Raw genomic sequence first — 12040 nt, 5'->3', positions numbered from 1 at the left:
TTTCTTTGAGATATGAAAATCCCTTGCTTCGAGTATGCCACCTCCATACCTAGGAAATATTTCAGTTTTCCAAGATCCTTCATTTCAAATTGGGCTGCCAACTGTTTCCTCAGATTCTGCTTCTCAAGTTCATCATTACCTGCAATGATCATATCGTCTACATAGACTAACAGAAGAGTGAGTTTACCATTTTGAGTATGTTTGATAAAGAGGGTATGATCACCTTGGCTTTGTTTATAACCCAGAGACACCATAGCATTAGTGAATCTCCCAAACCAAGCTCGGGGTGACTGTTTGAGCCCATATAGGGCCTTCTTCAGTTTGCACACCTTATTTCTTCCTGAAGTAGGGTCATACCCCGGTGGAATCTCCATATACACCTCTTCCTCCAAATCTCCATGCAAGAAAGCATTTTTAACATCAAACTGTTGCAACTCCCAATCAAAATGAGCTGCTAAGGAAAGAATGATCCTTACAGTGTTCATTTTTGCTACCGGAGCAAATGTCTCTTCATAATCAATTCCATAGGTCTGGGTGTATCCCTTTGCAACTAGCCTCGCCTTATACCTGTCAAGTGTGCCATCAGATCGGTACTTCACGGTATAAATCCACCTGCAACCTACTGTCCTCTTGTCATTTGGCTTCTCAACAATCTCCCAAGTTCCATTTTTGTCCAGTGCATGCATCTCTTCATTCATGGCTTGAATCCAGTTCTTATCTTTTAATGCTTCTTGTACTGATGTAGGGACTCTAATAGAGTCAATAGCTAAAATAAAACTCTGATGTTGCACAGAAAGATTTTGAGTAGACACAAACTGGGATATAGGGTACTTGGCACAAGAACGTTTTCCTTTTCGTAAGGCAATAGGTAAGTCATCAAGGTTATGCTCATAGGAATTACTAGGCTCAGGGTTCGCAACACTTACCTCAGGATCAGACGATTGGACTTGTTGTTGGATCAGGACGGGTTTTACTTTCCGCTGGTACTTTATCCTGAACCTGTCAACATTATTCTGATCTGGTACTACTTCAGAACCATTGTCATCATTCTCATCTGGTACTAGTTCATGACCATTGTCATCATTCTGATTTGGTACTAGTTCAGGACCATTGTCATCATCATCACTGTCCTCAGTGATAGGAATAGAGGAAGGCATCAAGGGATCCTGTAGAAGAGGAATAACAGACAATTCTGGAGACTCAACTTCCTGAGTATTCCCCCCCTGAAGCTGAGGATTGGGATAAAAAGACTCTGATTCTTGAAAAGTAACATCCATGGATATATAGACACGACGACTAGGAGGATGATAACACTTGTAGCCCTTTTTATCTGAGGCATATCCTATAAAGATGCACTTAATAGCCCGAGGATCTAACTTACCCCGATGATGACCGTGAACATGGACAAAGGCGGAACAACCAAATACACGACTTTGAAGACCTGACTTAATGGGCACAGACGGAAAGAAGCTAGTCATAACATGCACAGGACTAACACTAGATAAAACCCTAGAAGGTAACCTATTAATTAAATAAGCAGCAGTCAAGACAGCTTCCCCCAATAAAACTTAGGAACATTCATTTGAAAGAGTAAAGCTCGAGTGATTTCAAGAAGATGACGATTTTTCCTTTCAGCAACCCCATTTTGTTGTGGGGTGTCAACATAAGTCAACTCATGAACCACACCATTTTTTGTAAGAAATTCAGAAAAATTCTTGTTAACATACTCTTTCCCATTGTCTGACCTTAACCTCTTAATAGGTTTCCCAAACTGTGTTCTAATCATGTGGAAAAAGTTAACAAATAATTGAAACACCTCAGACTTATCTTTCATAAGAAAAACCCATGTAATCCGAGTACAATCATCAATAAAAGTAACAAAGCATTTTGCACCAGAAACATTAGAAATGGACGAAGGTCCCCACACATCAGAGTGAACAAGATCAAAAGGTTGAGCACATTTATTATTACTAGGAAGAAAAGTTGAACGATGATGCTTAGAAAACTGACAAACATCACAATGAAAAGATTCGACTGACACTTTTGAAAATAAATGGGGAAACATGGTCCTAAGAATGCTAAAAGGAGGATGCCCAAGACGCTTGTGCCGCAACCATATTTGAGAAGTATTCCAGGACTCTGAACTCGTCTGATGACACTTGCTTTCCTCGTGCCGTAGACAGTATAACCCGTCCTGTTCCTTAGCAATCCCAATTATCTGTCCCGTGGCAAGATCCTGAAAAACACCATGTGAGTGGAAAAAGGTTACAGCACAGTTCAAGTCTCGAGTGAGTTTATGGATGGACAAAAGATTGTTAGAAAGTTTTGGGACATGAAGCACATGCTTTAAGGGAAGAGATGGACTAAGGTGAATATTACCACATCCCGTAATCTGGTTTTGGGATCCATTAGCAACAGTGATATAGTGTTTTTCAGGGTAAGTGAAATAAGAAGATAAATGTGAGGGGTGAGGTGTCATATGATCTGTAGCACCAGAGTCAATAATCCAGTCATTTTCAGTACTCAAAGCATTAAGAGATAAGAAGGTAGAACTCTTACCAGTCATTGTGAGAGAACAAGAACCAGAGGGCTTACTCAATGAGTCCATAAAAGCTCTCAGACGCTCCAATTCTGCTTTGCTAAGGCTAGGGACATCTTCTGCTGGTGGTACAGGTGGGACTTCACCATCATTTTCCATGTCAGAAGTTGTGTGATTTGCGCGCCTCTGCGGAGCACCTTTGGACCCCCTCATACGTCTAAGGACGTTTTCCCTTCCATAAAGTTTGAAACAGTACTCTTTGGTGTGACCAGACCTCTTACAATAAGTGCAACGATCATCACGGTTGAAGAGATCATCACGGTTGAAGCGATCATCACGGTTGGGGCGATCATCACGGTTAGGGTGTCCGGAAGAGGTGGATCCTTTTATGGGACCCTTTCTAGAGGCTAAGCTGAACCATCAACTGATTTTTCTTCCACCATCACTGTCCTCCTAGTTTCTTCACCACGAACTATAAAGAACACCTCTGAGAGAGAAGGGAGTTGCTCTTTACCCAAAACTTGGACCCGAATCGGATCAAATTCAGAGTTAAGCCCAGAGAGAAACTTAAAGATTCGCGCTTTTTCAATAAATTTATTCAATGTTGTGGAGTCAGCATCACACTTCATCTTCAGATTTTGATACTGATCTAATTCAATCCATAGACCATTCAAGGTCCCATAGTAATCTGTCACGGAGAGAGTTCCTTGCTTAGAATTGAAAACTTTATTTTCCAATTCATAACAAGCTGAGAGATCTTGTTTCTTAGAATATGCCTGTGCCAGATTATTCCAAATCTCCTTAGCAGTAGGGAAAAACATAATTCCGGCTAATTTCCGGAATCATGGAGTACCAAAACCAGGTCATAATAAGAGAATTCTCTTCACGCCATGTGTCATATTGTGGATCAGTTTCAGCAGGGGCTTTTTCTTCAATATAACTGATTTTCTTGCGACTTATGAGAGTGTGACGGATGAGCTCAGACCATTGGAGGTAGTTGCGCCCATCCAAGCGAAAGGAACCTTGTAATACCGGGAGATCTTTGTGGGTCAAAGGTGGAAGAGAGACTTTCACTCCAGAAGTGAGTTTCTCCTTAGGTATGGGAATCTCGTCTCCAGACATACTGAGAGATGTTACTGTAGAAGGGAAACAAGAGGAAAAATAACAGAAACAGAGAAGATTGCACTCTCCTTGAATGGAAGAACCAAAGGCTTCTCAAGAAAAAACACCAACAAAGTGAGGAAACGACCCTCAGAACAAGACCAAAAGGCACGGGGAACCCTCTCTGTGCAATCGGAGTAACGAACAGAGGATGGCAGGCCGGTGATGAAGAGCACAGGCCTCCAAACGGTATAAGCCAACAGTGGCAAAACAGGAAACGTTACCAGATAAAAGGGCCGTAATAAGACGGCTAGGGTTTTTTTCGCAGAAGCAGAACTCCAAAGATCGGGAGCTCTGATACCAACTTGAAAGTAGGAGAAATTGTATTATTACTTCTTAATCAGAATACAAAGGGTAATTACATTATATAGAAGAAGACTAATCCTAAATAAGGAAATAACTAATTATGTACACAATCTCCTAATAAGAGAATAAATCTCCTAATACTGAATATAATCTTCTAATAATAATTCTTATATTAATTCCTTATTTACAACAGGATGTAGAAAAACTTTGTGTCCTCCCAATTTCATAGGGATGAGGAATTGAGGACCAAAAAGTGTAGAATGTCCTTGTTGCCTCAACTAGTGATTTAACACTTCACAGTTAATGTAAGTGATGCAACGTTATATAAACAGATGTTGATCAGATCATAAACTTTGCTATTTAGGGAAAATATGATTGGAGATTGATTCATGAATGATAGCTAGTGGTGTTCTCAATTCTCATACTAGGGAAGTTAGAATTTAGGTTCACATACATAGAATAATAATTTTCTTCTTTCTTATGTTAAAAATCTTCTAAAAGCATATCAGAGCAATTACTATGTGTGGAAATAAATATCAAAAGAATACTGAAGGTAGAATCAATTGGTCATTGGTTCACTTGGCAAACTTCAAGTTTCTGGCCCTGCAATCAAAACACCAAAAGGTGTGAGGCTAATGGCCCACATGTGATTTTTATGTGAAAATGAAGTGACAAAAATGAAGTCAAAATGTACAAAGAACGAATTGTAGCACGCAATTTTTTGCGAAGACTGGACATTATCTACATAAAAACTTATTCTTTTATGGTGGAATCTGGTACGTTTAGATATCTTATTAGTCAGATAACAAATGAACATATTAATATGCGTTCAATAGATTTGGTGATATTTTTTTCTTTTTGTTACATGATAGGAGTAACGTGAGCTGAGTAAAAGGTAATTATAGGTGAAGGATCAGGCTTCAAACCCTAAGGAAAATTTGTACTAATTTACTAACAACTAACATTTGCCTATTAAAAAAGACATGACAAGAGTAAGACCATGTGACAACCTATTATATGGCTCATTAGATATTGAAAATCCATGAAGGACTTTCCTGAAGAATATAAATACCTGAAGAAATTTGTTTAATAAGACTTCAAAATTCATTATATAGATAAGAACATCAGTGCGAATGTGGTACTTATAAGTTCACCTTAATTAATACTTATTGAAATAGAGGTATGAAAATGATCCCACTTGTGCATGTGTTTTCATTTGAATGTTTAGAACTAAATTTATTGCAGACAAATAGTGAAAGAGAAAGAAAAAAAATGCGAGCGCTCTTGCACTATACGGCTTTTTGGCGTCGCCCTATCTTGTCTTGCTGGAGGAAGATTTTATATGTAGATGACTTAAATATTATTGGAGCTCTTGAAGCAGTGTTTTAAAACTCGGTCTAGTTAATGACTCTATTAAGGTACTGAATCAATGGATCATTAATTCAACGAGTGAGTTGATGATCACATCAGTTGAACCGTATAATTAATTCAATGGATCAAAAATTCAATATATATATATATATATATATATATATATTAATTATGTGGTTTAGTGGTTGGTTTCAGTATAATTTTTGTGAAGGTTTAGAGTTTGAACCATATCAAGAGTCTCCTAGGTTCTGAGTTCGAAACTTCCAATGTTTTATGAATTTTCTCGGAAACACAACTATATTATAACCGGGCCAGTTCAATCACCCGTTTTTGAACTATATAAACAGGTTTTGTCCGAGCTAAAAGCAATTTCGATATGAACAAAAAATCAGAAACTGAAAAGTCGCCGATTTTTTGTTGAACACCGTCTCGAAAAGATTATGTAAATGACAGAAAATAGTTTACAAGGATCTCGCAAAAATAGTTTTTTATCTTAGGATACATAATGAAAATTTCAAGGATGAACATTTTTGTTCATCAATGAACTAACACTGACAAAATTTTGAAGGATGGATTGCTTGTTCATGAAGTCTACATTAGACAGGACACATCCATTGAGTAATATAATGGTTGTGAGATCACATCCATTGGACAAAACTCATGAAATTGAAGAAACTTCTTGGTCTTGAAGTACCTAAGTGCTATTGGAGCGCTAATATATCTTGTTGCATTTTTTCATGACAACATTTTGAATCTCATTGATCTAAGTTTTATATTAGTGTCTTTGTTTCCAAACAATCATAAAATAATTATTATTTTATTAATAATGTATTTGTCAAATTGTGAAAATTATAAGTAGGCAACAATTTGTAATCTATTAACTATTTTGCACTATTTGATAAATATCTAAATAATAAATATGTAACACCCTCTAAACCCCGTATAAATATTATAGCATAAATCAGAGTAAAATGCATAACACGGTGTCACACTTATTCATCAGAAACTTAAATCAAAACACATGTCATGCTCATAATAAATATATAAATTTACAACTTTAATGTCATAACATCATATGCATAGCACAACGAATTTATTCATCTTCAAAATAAAACATAATCAAAAAATAAATAAATAAAGTTCATAAAATAACTCTTAACATCAAGGTACAAAACTAAGTGTTTCCCCGTGTTACATAACAGAGCATGACTCCCCTAACTAAACCATAAATGAAAGACTAGCTCCTCCAACTAACCCTCGCGAGAAGCTCAACTATCCTCGGTACCTGAGCGATGTCGCATAGAACATCATTCCAACGGAAGGGTGAGAACTCATATCATATGAATAAGCATAATAATAAATAATGTAAAAGTTTATCTATGTTCCACATAAATTCTTCACACTACACTAACAAATAATAAATTATGTAATTTAATATAATCAATCAATCTCACGGTTATGACGATACTCCATAATTCATAGCATCAAGTAAGCAAATATTATTGTCTCCAATTACCACAACATCAAATCTCAAAAAAATATCACAATTATCATTAATTAGCATCAAGAACTCCCTAACACATATGACTCAAGTGAGACCCGTGCAAATGTCTTTGGTACCAAAGTTGTTATCCTTAGCGGTATCACCGCGTCCACTCCAGACAGATAACCACCAATAAAGCCCTCGCTCTAGGCTTCAAAACCACTCAAGTTTTGGGACAAGTCACTAGTCTCCACGAGAACTAGCAAACATTGCCTCTTGACAACTATGCAATGTATTGTGCAAAACTCAACTAACATATGCATATTCAGACCATCTCCAAGTCTTAATTATTTTAGCATATTCATCACATCATCACCAGCTCAACAATTCAAATCATCTCCAATTTCACAAAACACACACTTACATGTTATCAATCACACAACATGCAATCACAGTAACTTAACAACTTAACACATAATATCAATTCAGAAATAACATCATATAATGAACTATTAAACAGATGTAAATTAAATATAATTCATATATAACAAGTTCTGCAACTATTATACAAAAACTGGATTCTTCCTAATTTTTCCCAAAAACTCGTCATCTCCCTGCACCATCCCCTCATGCGCGCGCTACCATGCGCACCACTACCTACATGCGCCACCTCCCTCGCCATGGCCACGCGCCACCGCGCCTTGCGCATCACCATGCGCGCGCACCAAATCTTTTTTCGAAAACAACATTTGCATCTAAAAGGACTCATTTTATTCAAAACGGTTATAAACTGTACAACAACCTAGGCGAATTTTTAAATACCTCAAATATACTCAGAACAATCCAATATTTTTATCATGTTTTCCTATACACGTTTTGTAAATCCATGTAAATTTTCAACTCTAAATTCTAAGTACAAAATTCAGGTAAAATCTAACACTAACAGCAGTTCGTGAGAAACGAGACCGCTTAACCTATCTTCACTAAAACGCATCTAACTTGAGCTACAGACGTCGGAATGACGTGAAACCAGCGGAAAAAGTTTTATAACAGACAGGGCTACAACTTTGATAAAGACTGCTTCTTCAAATTCGGCCATTAACACAGCTAGAAATAGGGTTCAAGAGCTCGTAAATTTCCCGTGCATAATGCGCGCCTATCTTCTACCCCCAAAATTCATCTTAAAATCAAACCCTAACTATTTCATGCTTACTATCATTACCCACTATCATACTAATCCATAGAACATGAATCCGAACCCTTACCTCTTGAAGATCAAATTCTAGGTTTTCTTCTCTTTTCTCCTCTCCTTCTTGCTTTTCACGTGTTCTCTCTGTCTGCTAACTTCTCCAATTCTCAAATTCTGATTTACATTTTTTCTATTTCACTCCTATCCATTAAATAGTCATACTAATGGACCTCACTCTCAATTACTCACACTAAAACCTAACAACCTTATTTATCTAAATCTTACGTTATATCACATAAGATTTAAATAATAATCACATATATCACTCATATATAATTTAAATAATTTACTCACTCCATATATCACATAATCACTTAATTATCTAATAAAATCACATAATTCATCAAATTACCATATAGCATAATAGTAATTAAAATAAAATACTAAATAACCAAATAACGAAAGAAAAATGGCGTGTTACAAAATACATATGTTTTGGGTTGATTGGGAACATTGATATTTTTTTCTTAAGATTAATGGTGTTGATGTATTGTCACGAACGACACAAAGTCTTATGGAGGGGGTGACTGATAAGTGGTGTTGGCTCCCAGGCACAGATGGTGGTTTTACAGTTAACTCATTTTATTCTTTTTTGCAGGCACCGATGTTATTACCTCCTGATCAAATTTTTGCCCGGGTTTGGAAATCAATTACACCATCCAATGTGAAGGCTTTTTCGTGGAGGCTCTTACTGGATAGAATTCCTTGCCTCTTGAACTTGAGGAAGCGCAAGGTTTTACAGACTCAAGAAGAAACGATTTGTAAGCTGTGCTCTTTTGAGGTGGAATCAACTGCTCACCTTTTGTTCTCTTGCCCAATTTCTTTGGATATTTGGCGGGAGTGCTATCGGTGGTTGGGTATCTGTACGGTCCTGCCAAGAAATCCCAGAGACCAGTTATTGCAATTTCATTTTGGCGGGGATCAGAAACAACAGAGAGGTGCTGATTCAATTTGGTTGGCGGTGGTGTGGTCAATTTGGTTGATGAGGAACGAACTTATTTTTAGGAATGGGGTGCTGGATATTCCTACAATTATGGAAGTGATTAAATGGAGATCATGGATTTGGATAAAGCATAAGACTGGAAGGCTTAGCTGTTCTTTATTTGAATGGTCTTCTTACCCCATTATTTGTTTGAAGGAACTGTAATGTCACTGGCCTTGCAGTGTTGAGTCCATGGATATTGGTTTTGAGTATCAGTTTAGGCAACGAAATTGGGTTGTTTGTGGCTTTTACTGTATCAGGTATCTGCTGGGGTAGCTGTTGAGGTTTGGTGTTTGTTTTTATTTTTCCTTCTAGACTCTCTTTGTTGTATTATGGGTTGAGTACCCCTTGTACTCCCATTAATGCATTTCTTTACTTATAAAAAAAAACGAACGACACAAAGAATTAAATGGGATTTTCTCTTGCTAAGTGATTTTTTCCGTCCAATCTAGTCTACTACTAACGGTCAAAGTCGTTAGTGAATTAGCAATGGTTTTTTAGAAATCGTCGGTAATACTTTCCAACAAGGCCAATACAATGGCTTTTTGACCATCAATTTTCTGTCAGTAAAGCTACATTATCAATCGCTTTTAGGGTTTATCAGCGGATTTTGACAGTAGGTATTAGCATTTCTCTTGTAGTGATATCATGAACTGCAAGTCTCCCACCAAAAAATGACATTATAGGAAAGGAAATGGGTGATTTAGTAAAAAGAAAATTAAAAGTTGTTTTCTTCATTTAATAAAAAAAAAAAACTGCGAATCTAGTAAAACTTGTCCAAATCATAAGCATATTGACTAATACTCCTGTCTTAATTAATAATTATCAATGAACGGAATGTCTCCCTCATGTAAAAATATCTTAATAAAAGATTTTTTTCCAAAAAAGATATTATGAAAAAGAAAAGGGTGATTTTTTTTTATACTAGTACAACTACAATGAGTGATTTAGTAAAATAAAATAAGTGAAAAAATAAGAAACCCCTTTCTTCCTCAGTCAAAAAGTCATGAATTTGGTAAAACATGTCCTAATAAAAGTATGTTTTGGGTAAAACTCGTCTTAATCAAAAGTACATTGACTGATACTCATCTCTTAATTATCATGAACAGACATGTCTTCGACGTGTCAAAAATACCTTAAAATAAAATGAGGTGTGTATATATCAGGAAAGTTTGATCTAGTAGAAGGATATGGATCTGCAGGTAGAGAAGATAAACCATAGATTATTAAACAATTAATCGAGGGGATGCATAGTCAACCTCTTTCGCAGCTATGTCGAGATTTTTATTGTGATGTTGTCTATCTTTATGCTTGTTTTATGTCTTTTGTGACTTCAGTTTGAAAGTGTTTCTGGTCCCTCTGCTATCCATTTTATAATGGAGTGAACCATTTATTTTCGACTATTTATATAAAGGACTTCAGAAATTTTGTTTAGGAGTCGCCCCCTCCATTAGTTTCATGCGTTGTGCTGGTGACAGTGCTAGCTCTGCCTTCGTTGTGCGTGATATAGATACGTTCCAATCAGAGCGTATTGGTTTTGTCATACTTGAGGCTAGTGAGTTTATGGAGGCTCTAAGGGTTTGGTAGGTCTTGCTTGATTTCATGTCATTGTTTTTTTGCATTTTATTTCGTATTTATGTGGTTTTCGCTGTTTTGGTTGGATATCTGTTGTCTTGGTGTTTTTGTGTTTTGTGTTTGCTGGCTTTGGCATTGTCTTCTGTTTTTTTTGTTAACATTGCAATCCAATCCTTTCACCATTACCCAGCAATTGAAGTGATTATTGCTCTGAAAATTGTTTAATCAGCCCTCTAATTGCAAAATCATCGGACCTGTGTCTTAACCCCACTTTCTTTCCTATTTCCCAAACCCTCCTTGTACTTTCTTCCACATATTCCACTACATCCTCCTTTGCTTCGAAGGATGGTATTGTCAGCTCATCCTCGTTTTCCACCAATGACAATTTTTCTGTAAATCTCCTCCTTCCTCTTATTTTTTCTTCACCTTTGCACCTTTACCTTTCTTTTTCAGATAAAGCTCTTCAATATCTTTTGTTTTCTTCCTTCTCTCCCCACCTTTTTTTTCTGCTCTTAGATAAAACTTTCTCAACATGAGAGTTCGATCTGATCCAACAGGCCCAAAGTTGGCCTAAGTAACTCCAAAGAGGATTGTCTATGCGAGACATCGATAGATGATTGATTAGGCTAGAGCATCAAGGAGAGACTCAGAGTTTTGTGGATAGAATAGGTTGACTAAAACTGAATCAGTTAAGCAAGAACCCAAGGCATGCTCACCATTGTTCTTCACACACTTATATTTCAATTGCTTGTTAATTAATCACCTAAACAATCAACCTTAAAACTGAATTTTACTCGCTTTCCTGCCGTGAACTCGAGGCTTAAACTGAATTCGCATACCAATTCCCTGTGGTTCGATAAATTAAAACCGGGTAGATTCTGTACACTTGCAGATTAACCAACAAGTTTTTGGCGCCGTTGCCAGGGAATTGTTTGTGTTTTTTTGGTTTAAGTTATAGTTTGTGGTTTTATTTTTTGTTTTGTTTTTATCTTTGTCTAGAATTGGTGCTACTAATCTTTCTCTGTTTTAGTGTCACACTTTCAGGTTAGGCTCACAGAAGACACCATCATGGGTGGCCGAATGACGGAGGAGGAAATGCAAGCCCATATTGAGGCAAGAATCCAAGAGGGGATCACCCTCCGGTTATGAGAACAAGAAGTTGAGAATGTTAACCGGTCTCTTCGGGAACTCACTTCAGCTACTATGAGTTATGACTATCCCGGGAGCATTGTTTTTCCCGAGGGAGTTGGAAACTTTGAGTTGAGACCGGCATTCATCAAGTTGGTGAGCCAAAGCCAATATGGTGGAGGTGCCCTGGAAGACCCTCACGCTCACATGGAGAGGTTCATCCGGAATTGCAACACTTATCGGGTG

This window comes from Lotus japonicus, chromosome 2, assembly GCF_012489685.1.
Source record: "Lotus japonicus ecotype B-129 chromosome 2, LjGifu_v1.2".
Lineage (NCBI taxonomy): Eukaryota > Viridiplantae > Streptophyta > Magnoliopsida > Fabales > Fabaceae > Lotus > Lotus japonicus.
The sequence above is the reverse complement of the archived record's forward strand: the minus strand, read 5'-3'. Positions refer to the sequence as shown.